Source organism: Scyliorhinus torazame, chromosome 5 (assembly GCF_047496885.1).
Source record: "Scyliorhinus torazame isolate Kashiwa2021f chromosome 5, sScyTor2.1, whole genome shotgun sequence".
Taxonomy (NCBI): Eukaryota; Metazoa; Chordata; class Chondrichthyes; order Carcharhiniformes; family Scyliorhinidae; genus Scyliorhinus; species Scyliorhinus torazame.
Genome location: NC_092711.1, coordinates 156,381,337 through 156,391,559, shown reverse-complemented (window position 1 = coordinate 156,391,559; position 10,223 = coordinate 156,381,337). Strand labels below are relative to the sequence as shown.

The window sequence follows — 10,223 nt, the reverse complement described above, 5'->3', positions numbered from 1 at the left end:
AGTCTGGCTCCTTCTTTGACAGTAATTTCCTTGGAACTCGGCCTCGGGAGTCTTCAGTACTTGGCCAGCAAGAAAAACGTTCGGAACCTCTACTTTTATCCCCAAAGTGACCATTATCTCACGTCAGAGTTGGGCCTGTTGTAACAGGATAATTTGGTCACATTTGGGACACATACAGCAACCGACCTACGCCACAAACCTTGGCCCGAACGCAAACCTCCTCAGGATTTCAAACAAATACCTCCACCCTACCCAGTCAAAGGCCTTCTCTTAGTCCATTGGCACAGCCACCTCTGGCACTCACCCCCTCCACTTCCTCGCCACAACAGGGTCATAATTATGTTTAACAACCTCCTACTATTGCAGGAGGGAGCTGCCTCCCCTTCACAAACCCCGTCTGATCCTCAGAGACCACCTCCGGCACACACCCCTCCAACCTTCTCACCAATACCTTTGCCAGGACTTTCACATCAGTATGCAGCAGCGAGATGGGTCTATAGGACTCGCTGTCCAATGTATTCTTCCCCCTTTTCAAGATTAGTGAAAACGACGCCTGCGCCATAGCCCGAAATCCCCCCCTCTTCTCCGTCGGGAACGGCTTATAAAATTCCACCGGAAAGCCATCCAGCCCCGCCGCCTTACCTGACTGCATTGTGCCAATGCATTCCATCACCTCCTTTAGTCCTAACGGCTCATCCAGTGCCTGCCTCTTCCCCTCCTCCAACTCCGGGAAGTCCAGCCCATCTAAAACTGACTGGAACACCTCATTTATACTCTCCGGATCCGACACCATGTTCCCCCCCACTCCAGCTTCACCTGAAGAATTTCCCTGACCGCTGTCAGTCATCACAGTTGGTGGGCCAGCGTGCGACTCACCTTTCCCCCCCCCCCCCTACTCTGCACCCCCACTCCCTCTGCAGCTGACCCACCGCCCTTCCCATTGTCAACCGATCAAACTGCCCTTGTAACCTCCTCCTTTCCGCCAACAACCCCATCGTGGGGGCCACAGAATACCTCCTATCCACCTCGACTATCTGGTCCAACAGTCGCCGATGCTCCTCCCTCCCATCTTATCCTTATGGGCCTTGGACAAAATAATTTCCTCCCGGACCACCGCCTTCAAGGCCTCCCAAAGCGTGGCTGCCAATACCTCCCCATTCTGATTAAGCGCAACATAATTCTTAATCACCATTGCTACCTTCCCACGGAACTCCCTTGTTGGTCAAAAGCTCTGAATCCCGCCTCCACCCCAACCTCTGCGCCTATCCCGAACGAACTCTCACATCTCAATAGTCGGGGCGTGGTCCGAAATCACTATTCCTGCATATTCCTCACCTCCCACCCCCATCAGCACCGCCTGCACACTGGGAGCACTGTCAACATTTGTGATCTCCATTTAGAAAAAGGAAATAGAGGCACTGGAGAAGGTGCAACAAAGATTGACAAGAATAATACCAGAACTGAGGGCATTTCACCCTCAGAAAAGGCTGGAGCTGCTTTTCTCTAGAAAAGAGAAGATTGAAGGGTGACCTGATGGAAGTCTTTAAGATGATGAAGGGGTTCAATAATCCAATAGGCATTTGATGAGAAACCTCTTTACCCAGTGAGAGTGAGAATGTGGAACTCACTCCCACAGCGAGTGGTTGAGGTGAACAGAATTTTTAAAAATTCAGTCATGGGATGTGGGTGTCGCTGGCTGGGCCAACATTTATTGCCCTGGAACTGAGGCCATTTCACAAGGCCCAAGTAGACAAGGACGGCAGATTTCCAGCCCTAAAGGTGAACCACACTGGTTTATGTGACAATCAACAATGGTCTAACCTTTAGACTTTTAATTCCAGATTTTTATTTAATTGAAATTTCACCATCTGTCTTGTGGGATTTGAACCGGGCTCCTGGAACATTACACAGGGCCTCTGGAATACTAGGGACGATGCCACTACGCCACTGCCTCTCCTGAATACATTGAAGGGGAAGCGAGATATATACATGAGGGAGAAAGGAATAGAAGGATATGCTGATGGGGGAGATGAAGAGAGCTGGATGTAGGCTCATGTGGGGCATAAATACAGAGAGACAATTGAGCCGACTGGCCTGGCCCTGTGTTGTAGACTCAATGGAACAGAGACAAATGTGTTTCTTTTCGTTCTACCCGAGGCGGTAGGACTATTTACTCTGCAGGATAAAAGTCCTGTCAGCCCACTGGAAGCAAAGTTGTGAGACCGGCCAGTCCAGCAGAAAGAAACTCTTCGACCCTCCCACTTCACCAAGTGTCAGAATGAACATGATTCAGTCCTGGATGTGATTAACAGCAGCAAAAACAGCAGAATCCAACCCCTGTCATCACTCGTGTCTGGGTGTCACAGCAGGTGCAATATTTTTACAGACTGCGTAACTGGTTAAAGCTCTTTCCACAGTCACTGCTCTAGAACACTCTCACTCGGGTATGTCTCTCTCTCTCTCTCTCGGTGCTTTTCCAGTCACACGGATGGTTAAAATCTTCTGAAGCCAACGTGATCTTTGAGATTTCTGTCTGTAATTCCTCCTCTTCTAATATCCTGTAAAAACAATTTACAAAAGACATCACTGTCAGCACAGGATAGAAACTCAGAACAGATAATTCTAGTTTCTATAGTACACTTTTCCTCTCTCATTCCCCAAAAGCTGTAAATCTCCATCCCACACACTCTCCCTCCATTCTCACTCTGCTGTATCTACTATTCACCCTCCCAATTCTCCTGAAGGTGCTGATTCAGGCTGATTGACAGATCCCTGCTCACTGCTTCCTGTCCTGGATGTAGACATTATAACAAATAGGGAAGGGATTCACTCACTTATCCAACCTGCAGTTGGCCATTGGGCCCATCGAGCCTGCTCAACCATTCAATGAGACCATTTACCGATCTACCTCAGTACCATTCCCCCACACTACCCCCATCTCACTTGATATCTTCAATATTGAGAAACCGATCATTCACTGACTTGAAAATACTTGATGACTGAGGCCCCACAATCCTCTAGGGTAGAGAATTCTAAAGCTTCACCACATCGGGGCAGCACGGTAGCATTGTGGAAAGCACAATTGCTTCACAGCTCCAGGGCCCCAGGTTCGATTCCGGCTTGGGTCACTGTCTGTGCGGAGTCTGCACATCCTCCCAGTGTGTGCGTGGGTTTCCTCCGGGTGCTCCGGTTTCCTCCCACAGTCCAAAGATGGGCAGGTTAGGTGGATTGGCCATGATAAATTGCCCTTAGTGTCCAAAATTGCCCTTAGTGTTGAGTGGGGTTGCTGGGTTATAGGGATAGGGTAGAGGTGTTGACCTTGGGTAGGGTGCTCTTTCCAAGAGCCGGTGCAGACTCGATGGGCCGAATGGCCTCCTTCTGCACTGTAAATTCTATGATAATCTATGATCCTCGAGTGAAGAAATCCCTCCTCATCTCCGCTTTCTTTCCATTTTCCTGCAGGTTTCCCATAACCCTCGACTCCCTCGTCAATCGGAAATCTGTCCTGTGGAGGGCGACATAGTGGTGCAGTGGTTAGCACTGCTGCCTCACGGTGCCGAGGACCCGGTATCGATCCCGGTCCCGGGTCACTGACTGTGTGGAGTTTTCACATTCTCTCCGTGTCTGCGTGGGTCTCACCCCCACAACACAAAGATGTGAGGCTACGTGAATTGGCCACGCTAAATTGCCCTTTAATGGGCAAATGAAATAATTTACTTTACAATTAAAAAAAATAAATCTGTCCCGGGTTTGGGGGGTGGAAACCACGTGGTGCGGGCGCTGGAGTAGCTGTTTTTCTGCAGGTTATGGTGCCACTCGCCCATAATGCATCATTTATCTTGAATGCCCGGCACTCATCTACCGAATCCTTGAATTAATATTTGTTATCACGTCCCTGGAAGACTTCGGGATTGAGTTTGCTAAGATTATCCTGAAGAACATCAAGGAATTAGTCGATAAAAGAGCACAGGCAGATTCAGCGGGGCTGGAGTCGCCTTTTCAACATGGCGGCCTGACCCTCAGGAGGTCTCCCGACCCCGCGCTCTCCGGGGCTCTTTCGGAGGCTGTGAAAATGACTGCCGACATTCTCCGTGTTATTGACCAGAGACCGAGTGTGCTGACATTCTAGTGATGTGTCGGTGGGCGTGGAGCATTTATTCTCTTCCCTGAAGCTTCCGGAGGCCTCAGAAAGCCAGTGTGACGCTCTCAATGCTCCCCTTTCCAGGGAAGAGGTGTCAAAGGCCATGAAGGAGCTGCAGCTGGGTAAAGCCCCGGGACCAGATGGCTGTGGGTGAGGTTTATCGGGGGTTTGAGGATTTGTTGTTGGATGACCCGTTGGTAGATATGTATTGTCACTCTTTTGACTCTGTGATGCAGCACCGACTTTTCGTGAGGCTAATATCTCTTTGATTCTGAAGGTGGGCAAGGACCCAGAGAAGTGGGTCTCTCATCACCCAATCTCTCTTTTGAACGTTGACTTGAAACCGCTATCTAAAGTTTTGGCGATAAGGCTGCAGGACATCCTTCCGACAATTGTGCGGGAGGACCAGACTGGGTTTATACGGGGAAGATTTTCCAGTAACGGTTCGAATGTTGCTGAAGCTTGATGAAGTAAAATGGGAGGAGCCCTGTGTACAGTATAAATGACAGGGACTGAATGTCCTGGTTCTGTGCTGTACATTCTGCGTGAAGAACTTGCATCACACAAGATTCCCCATAAAATACTTTTTCTGAAGATTTGGCATTTGTGTTTTTAAACTTAGGTCGAGACAAAATGTTGTGGCATATAAACCATGCAGAAGTTCAGGGTGGCAATCTTGATGTTGAAACAGCACACACTTGGCGGCATGGTGGCGCAGTGGTTAGCAGTCCTGCCTCATGGTGTTGAGGTCCCGGGTTCGATCCTGGCTCCAGGTCACTGTCCGTGTGGAGTTTGCACATTCTCCCCGTGTCTGTGTGGGTCTCATCAAAAAGATGTGCAGGGTAACTGGGTTGGCCACAATAAATTGCCCGTTAATTGGGGAAAAAATAATTGGGTACTCTAAGTTTTTGTGAAAAATCACAGACCATCCGCAGCGGTGCTCCAGAATGGTTTACGGTCGTTGAATTTTGAGCTTCAGAGAGGGACTAGACAGGGCTGCCCTCTGTCCCCCTGGTGGTTTACATTGGTCATTGAACCCTTGCCGGGAGCTATTAGATCGGAGTCTCTGATATCAGGACTGGAGGGTGGATCACTCTGTGTGCAGATGACGGGCTGCTGTTTGTGTCGATCCCCAGTGTTTCAGTCCCGGCCATTATTGGAGTAGTGGATAGATTTAGTGACTTCTCTGGTTATATGATCAATTTTACATGGGCAGCGCTGTGGTTAGCACTGCTGCCTCATGGTGCTGAGGACCTGGGTTTGATCCCGGCTCAGGTTCACTGTCTGGAATGGAGTTTGCACATTCTCCCTGTGTCTGTGTGGGTCTCACCCGCATAACCCAAAGATTGCAGGGTCGGTGAATTGGCCACGCTAAATTGCCCCTTAATTAGTGGGGCGGGGTAAGCCCCCTCCTCTTGCTAACTTCCCCTTCAGATGGCACCCCCCTTGGGATTTAAATATCTGGGAATGTCAATGACCCCCCCCCCCCCCCCCTCTTTCAGACAGCTATATGCAGCCAACGTTCCACAGCTGATGGTGGCTATTAGGTGGGACCTTGCCCAGTGGTCGGCTCTTCCAATTTCATGTAAAATGAAATGTGTTGCCCAGACTGTTGTACCCTCTGCAGATGCTGCCTAAACTTCTGTCAACCAGTCATTAAGGAAATTGATGGAATGATTAGTACATTTATCTGGAATTTAAAAAAGCCTTGCCTCAAGTTTGTGCAGCTCCAATTACCAGGAGCTAAAGGAGGTTTGGGTCTCCTGAATATCAGGTTATATCAATTGGCCTCTCATCTAAGTTCGTAAGGGGTTGGGTTAGGATAGACACAAGATCCATCTGGCTCGATATAGAAGCAGACCAGTCAGTTTTCCTTTTACAGGTCTTGTTGTTTTCTGGTGACATTAAGACAGGTTCTGCTAAGTGTGATAATCCTGTTATTATTAATACTCTCAGGAGCGTGGAGGTTGGTCCGCCAATTCGAAGGGAAATCTAAGTTGACTTCCACTGTCTCTCCTGTCCAAGGCAGTCCAGACTTCTCACCCGGTCCCATTGACCATGGATTTGATACCTGGATAGAGGCATTTTGAGGCTGGAAGACATGTTCAGAGATGCTTCCTAGTCATCCTTTGGGCATACTTTTGTCAACAGTTTGACATCCCTAGACTGTCCTTTTTAAGTACTTACAGCTTAGAGACGTTATCTGTAACAAGACATCTTTGCCTCTTGATTCCTCAATTTCCCCAGTGAAAAGAACCGTGAATTCTGTGGAGCCTAAACAATTGATGAGCCAGTTCTATGATGCTCAAAATTCCATAACCTGAATTTCAATGCTGAGATCTTCGTAGTCATGGGACTTAGCAGTCAATATTGATGTGGAGATCCAGGGCAACATATAGGACTATGGCTGATGAAATTTTGAACAGCAATAATAGGAAGGAGACCCAGTTGAAGATACTACACAGCCTTCATCTGACACCCAGTCTTAGACACATGTTTGATCCTAATACGTCCCCTTTCCCTTTCTCTACTGAGTAGTACTGCACTTCTGTATGCTTCACCCAATGCCTTTGTCTATGTATTTACATTGTGTATTCATCTATGCCCTATGTTTTATTTCCATGTATGGAATGATCTGTCTGGATTGTACGCAGCATAATACTTTTCACTGTACCTCGGTACACATGACAATAAATAAATCCAATCCCTGTGAGCCTAAAGTGCCTGGTAGTTGAGGGTGACTATATACATCGTCTATGGAGCTGCATCAAGATTCAATCCTATTGGTCAAATGTAGTCAGGGAATTGGAGAGAATTTTTGATCGAGCCTGATCCTGTATTCCTGATCCTGGGTCTCCCAGATGGGGAAATCACTGATTCGAATGAAAAAAGGTGATATAATACCCTGATCTTTGCTCCTGGATTAGCCACAACTTTCCCTCCATCCAAAACTGGCATGGGCTGGTTATGGAATGCACCCCGATGGAATTTTCAAAGTCTGTACTCCATTCTAAGTCTTATGTTTTCTGGAAGGTATGGGACCCCTATCTCAAATGCATCGGCTCCAATTCGCCTGACTTGCTTCTCCTGGGCTTTTCATGAGCGAATTCAATTTAACTTATTCATTTGAATACGATCATATTGTTAGTATGTTTTGCAATGTTCTGATTGTGCAACTGGCAGTTATCCTCCTGTTTAAACATGATCTTACCCTCTTTCCTCAGTCACTAGTTGTGATCCAATGGCCATGCTGCGCTGGCAGAACATCTCACCGTGGCGCAGCATGGCTGATGAAACCCGGGAGACCCCGCTCCCAGGATCTACCTGGCACGCCATGCCTCGCGAGATTCAACGCGTTCTCGCAAGACATTGTGATGTAAAATCCCAGCCATTGTTAGCAAGATCACTTTTTGGCAAATCTGCATATTAGAGCAAGGAATTAGCCCCACTCTAATGTGCATGTTGCCGAGGTACCGGAGGCTCTGGGATTCATTCCCTTCACCTCAGAGACCTTGGGCGAGCACCGTTCAGCACTAAAACGGGGACCAGATGGAGCAGCACTTATGGGGGTCGCCCAGGGGATCCAAGGCCCCCAAATGCATGCCTTTTGGACAGGTGGTACCCTGGCACTGCTGGTGCCACCTGGGTACCAGCCTGACACTGCCAAGGTGCCTGTATGGCACTGCCAGTGGGAATGGGCACTGCCAAGGTGCCAAACTGGCATTTTCTGCATGTGCATGATCAGGCATGAGGTGCCCGGTGTGGGTCTTGAAAGAGTTACGAGGGGAGGGGATTGTTTCGGAGATCGAGGCACTCTTTAAAAATGATGTCGCGATCTCTCACTGCAAGGGGGAGATCCAGCCAGCCGAGCTCCCCAGTTTACAAAATGTGGCTATGTGTGGCCTTGGTCGCGTGTTCCCATTCAGGTCCCTTTTACAACGCGAGTTGCGTTGAATAGCCATGTGTTTCTCGGAACCGAGTGGCAGGAAACGCACAGCTAAACACGCTTGCTAGGGGACTTTGTTCCCTCTTCGGAGAATCGAGCCCATGATATTAACAAGTTATCTGGTTGTTCAATTGATCCGGCATTTCATCTGGAGGTTTTGGTCCCTCAAATATCCTGTTCAGAATTAATTCTGCAACATGTTGTTGTATTTGTGCTGGCAATATTTCTTGTTCTGCTCTGTACCCATTTTCTACCAATTTTTCTGTTACTCTGTTGTGTTTATCGTTAAAAAATAGTTTTTAAAAACTATAATAAACAGATTTTTAAAAATCTGTCCAATTTATCTGTGAAAATATTCAATGACCTTCCCGGCCTTCACTGGTCCCGATGGATGTGAATTCCAGAGACGAACAACCCTCTCAGGGAAGTAACGAATGGAAATATATAACGTAGCTACACTACAGTATTACAAGACTAGAAATGAAAACAAATGTACTTCATTACAGAACCAGAAATAATATATCTAATCTGTACCATATAAACAGACATTTCTCCGTCCAATATTAATTTACTGTCCCCTTAAATGTCAGCCATCTCCTGGGGAAACCACCCTTTAATTGTGAACAGTAGGAAAGGGACCATCCTTTTCGCCAGACAAATAAATGTGTCAAGCTGAGAGAGCAAAAGATGTCAATGTGTTTAAGAGAGAGAGAGACCTGGGCCAAGCTTTGCAGAGTCTGCACCCTCCCTGGATTCACTTCCTTTCCCTTCAGTTGCTGCAAGTGACCAATTGAAGGTCAGAATGAGAAAAGAATTGGAAAGGGGGGGAAAAGAAAGTGTTTTACTCACAGGTTTTGGAGACGGGAGGACGTTTTAGTTAGTGTGAAGCTCAATCCTCATTCACACAAAGCCCGCGCTGATTGGCTGGAGGAGCAGAGTCTTTCCGGCCCCAACTCTTCCTATTGGTCAACACCTCAGCAGGAAGGTCAGAGAGGGTGAATTCTGGCTGGCACATGGACACCTTCCCCTCTCCCTTGGACACGCGCAATCCCGGGTAAAAAGGGGGACTCACCGAGCGGCTTCTCGCTCTGGCGGAGCCGTCAGCCGGTTTCCTGGAAACCTTGTTTCGGGGAGGTACAGGGGGAGGGGAATAACGGGTGAGGCGGGGCTCCTGTGTCGGCACCGAGTCTGCGCACTGGAACCATGAGACGTCACAATGACTCAGAGGGACGTTCCCAGTACACAATATCCCATTGGGGGCAATATCACTGGTTGCAGAAAATAAATACTGCGGATTGGTCAACAGCTCAGCACGTCTGGAGGTCAAATGCCCTCCCACCCCACGTGAGTCGAGGTCCACCCCTTTATTGTCGCCATGAGGGGGATTGACCAATGGAAACACACGGAAGACCGGAAGGGCTCTGGTCATCCAGCCAATCAGAATCTGGGATTTGTCAATGGCTATACAGCTTCTTCCTGCCCAGGAAAGCTGTTACTCTTCTGCCTCTGAATGAAGATTGACTCCCAACAGGCTGAAACGTCCTCTTGTCTCCAATATTTGTGAGTAAAACACATTCTTTTCTCCCCATTGCATTTATGCTCTTTTTCTGGCTTTCAGTTGTTCACTTGTTTAAATCCCCAGGCCCATATGAGATGTATCCAAGGCTGCTGTGGTAGTCAAGGGAGGAGATTGCAGAGGTTCTGACAATTTTCACATTTTCTCTGGCCCAGGAAGAAACCTTTCCCCTTGGTAGACCCGTCAGTAACAAGGCGAAGGGCAGGGGATTTGAGGAAAATCATTTTCACCCAGAGGGTGGTGGGAATCTGGAATTCAGTGACTGAAAGTGTGGCAGAGGCGGGAAACCTCACAACATTGAAGTAGCATTGAGGTGTGCACTGGATAAGCCAAAGCATGCAAGGTTACGGACCAAGTGCTGGAAAATGGGATGATCGTAAATAGGTGCTTGATGGCTAGTATAGAAATGAAGGGCCGAAGGGCCTCGTGCTGTACTGTAAAACTCTGATTCCATGAGGACGGGGATATGTTGTTATGGTGATATGGTGTTGTTATCCAGATTGAAATGAAAATGAAAATCGCTTATTGTCACAAGTAGGCTTCAAATGAAGTTACTGTGA

The 10,223-nt window shown here is 48.0% G+C and overlaps 1 protein-coding gene across 1 annotated transcript in view; it reads left to right on the top strand.

Annotated features, from left to right (window-relative positions):
- The first annotated feature begins 8,929 nt into the window (after positions 1-8,929).
- LOC140417991 (uncharacterized) overlaps positions 8,930-10,223 on the top strand; it is a 49,386-nt gene continuing 48,092 nt past the window's right edge. The window contains exon 1 of the mRNA XM_072501421.1: positions 8,930-9,647. The gene's annotated coding sequence lies outside the window, so the exon portion shown is untranslated. The remainder of the gene's footprint in view (positions 9,648-10,223) is intronic.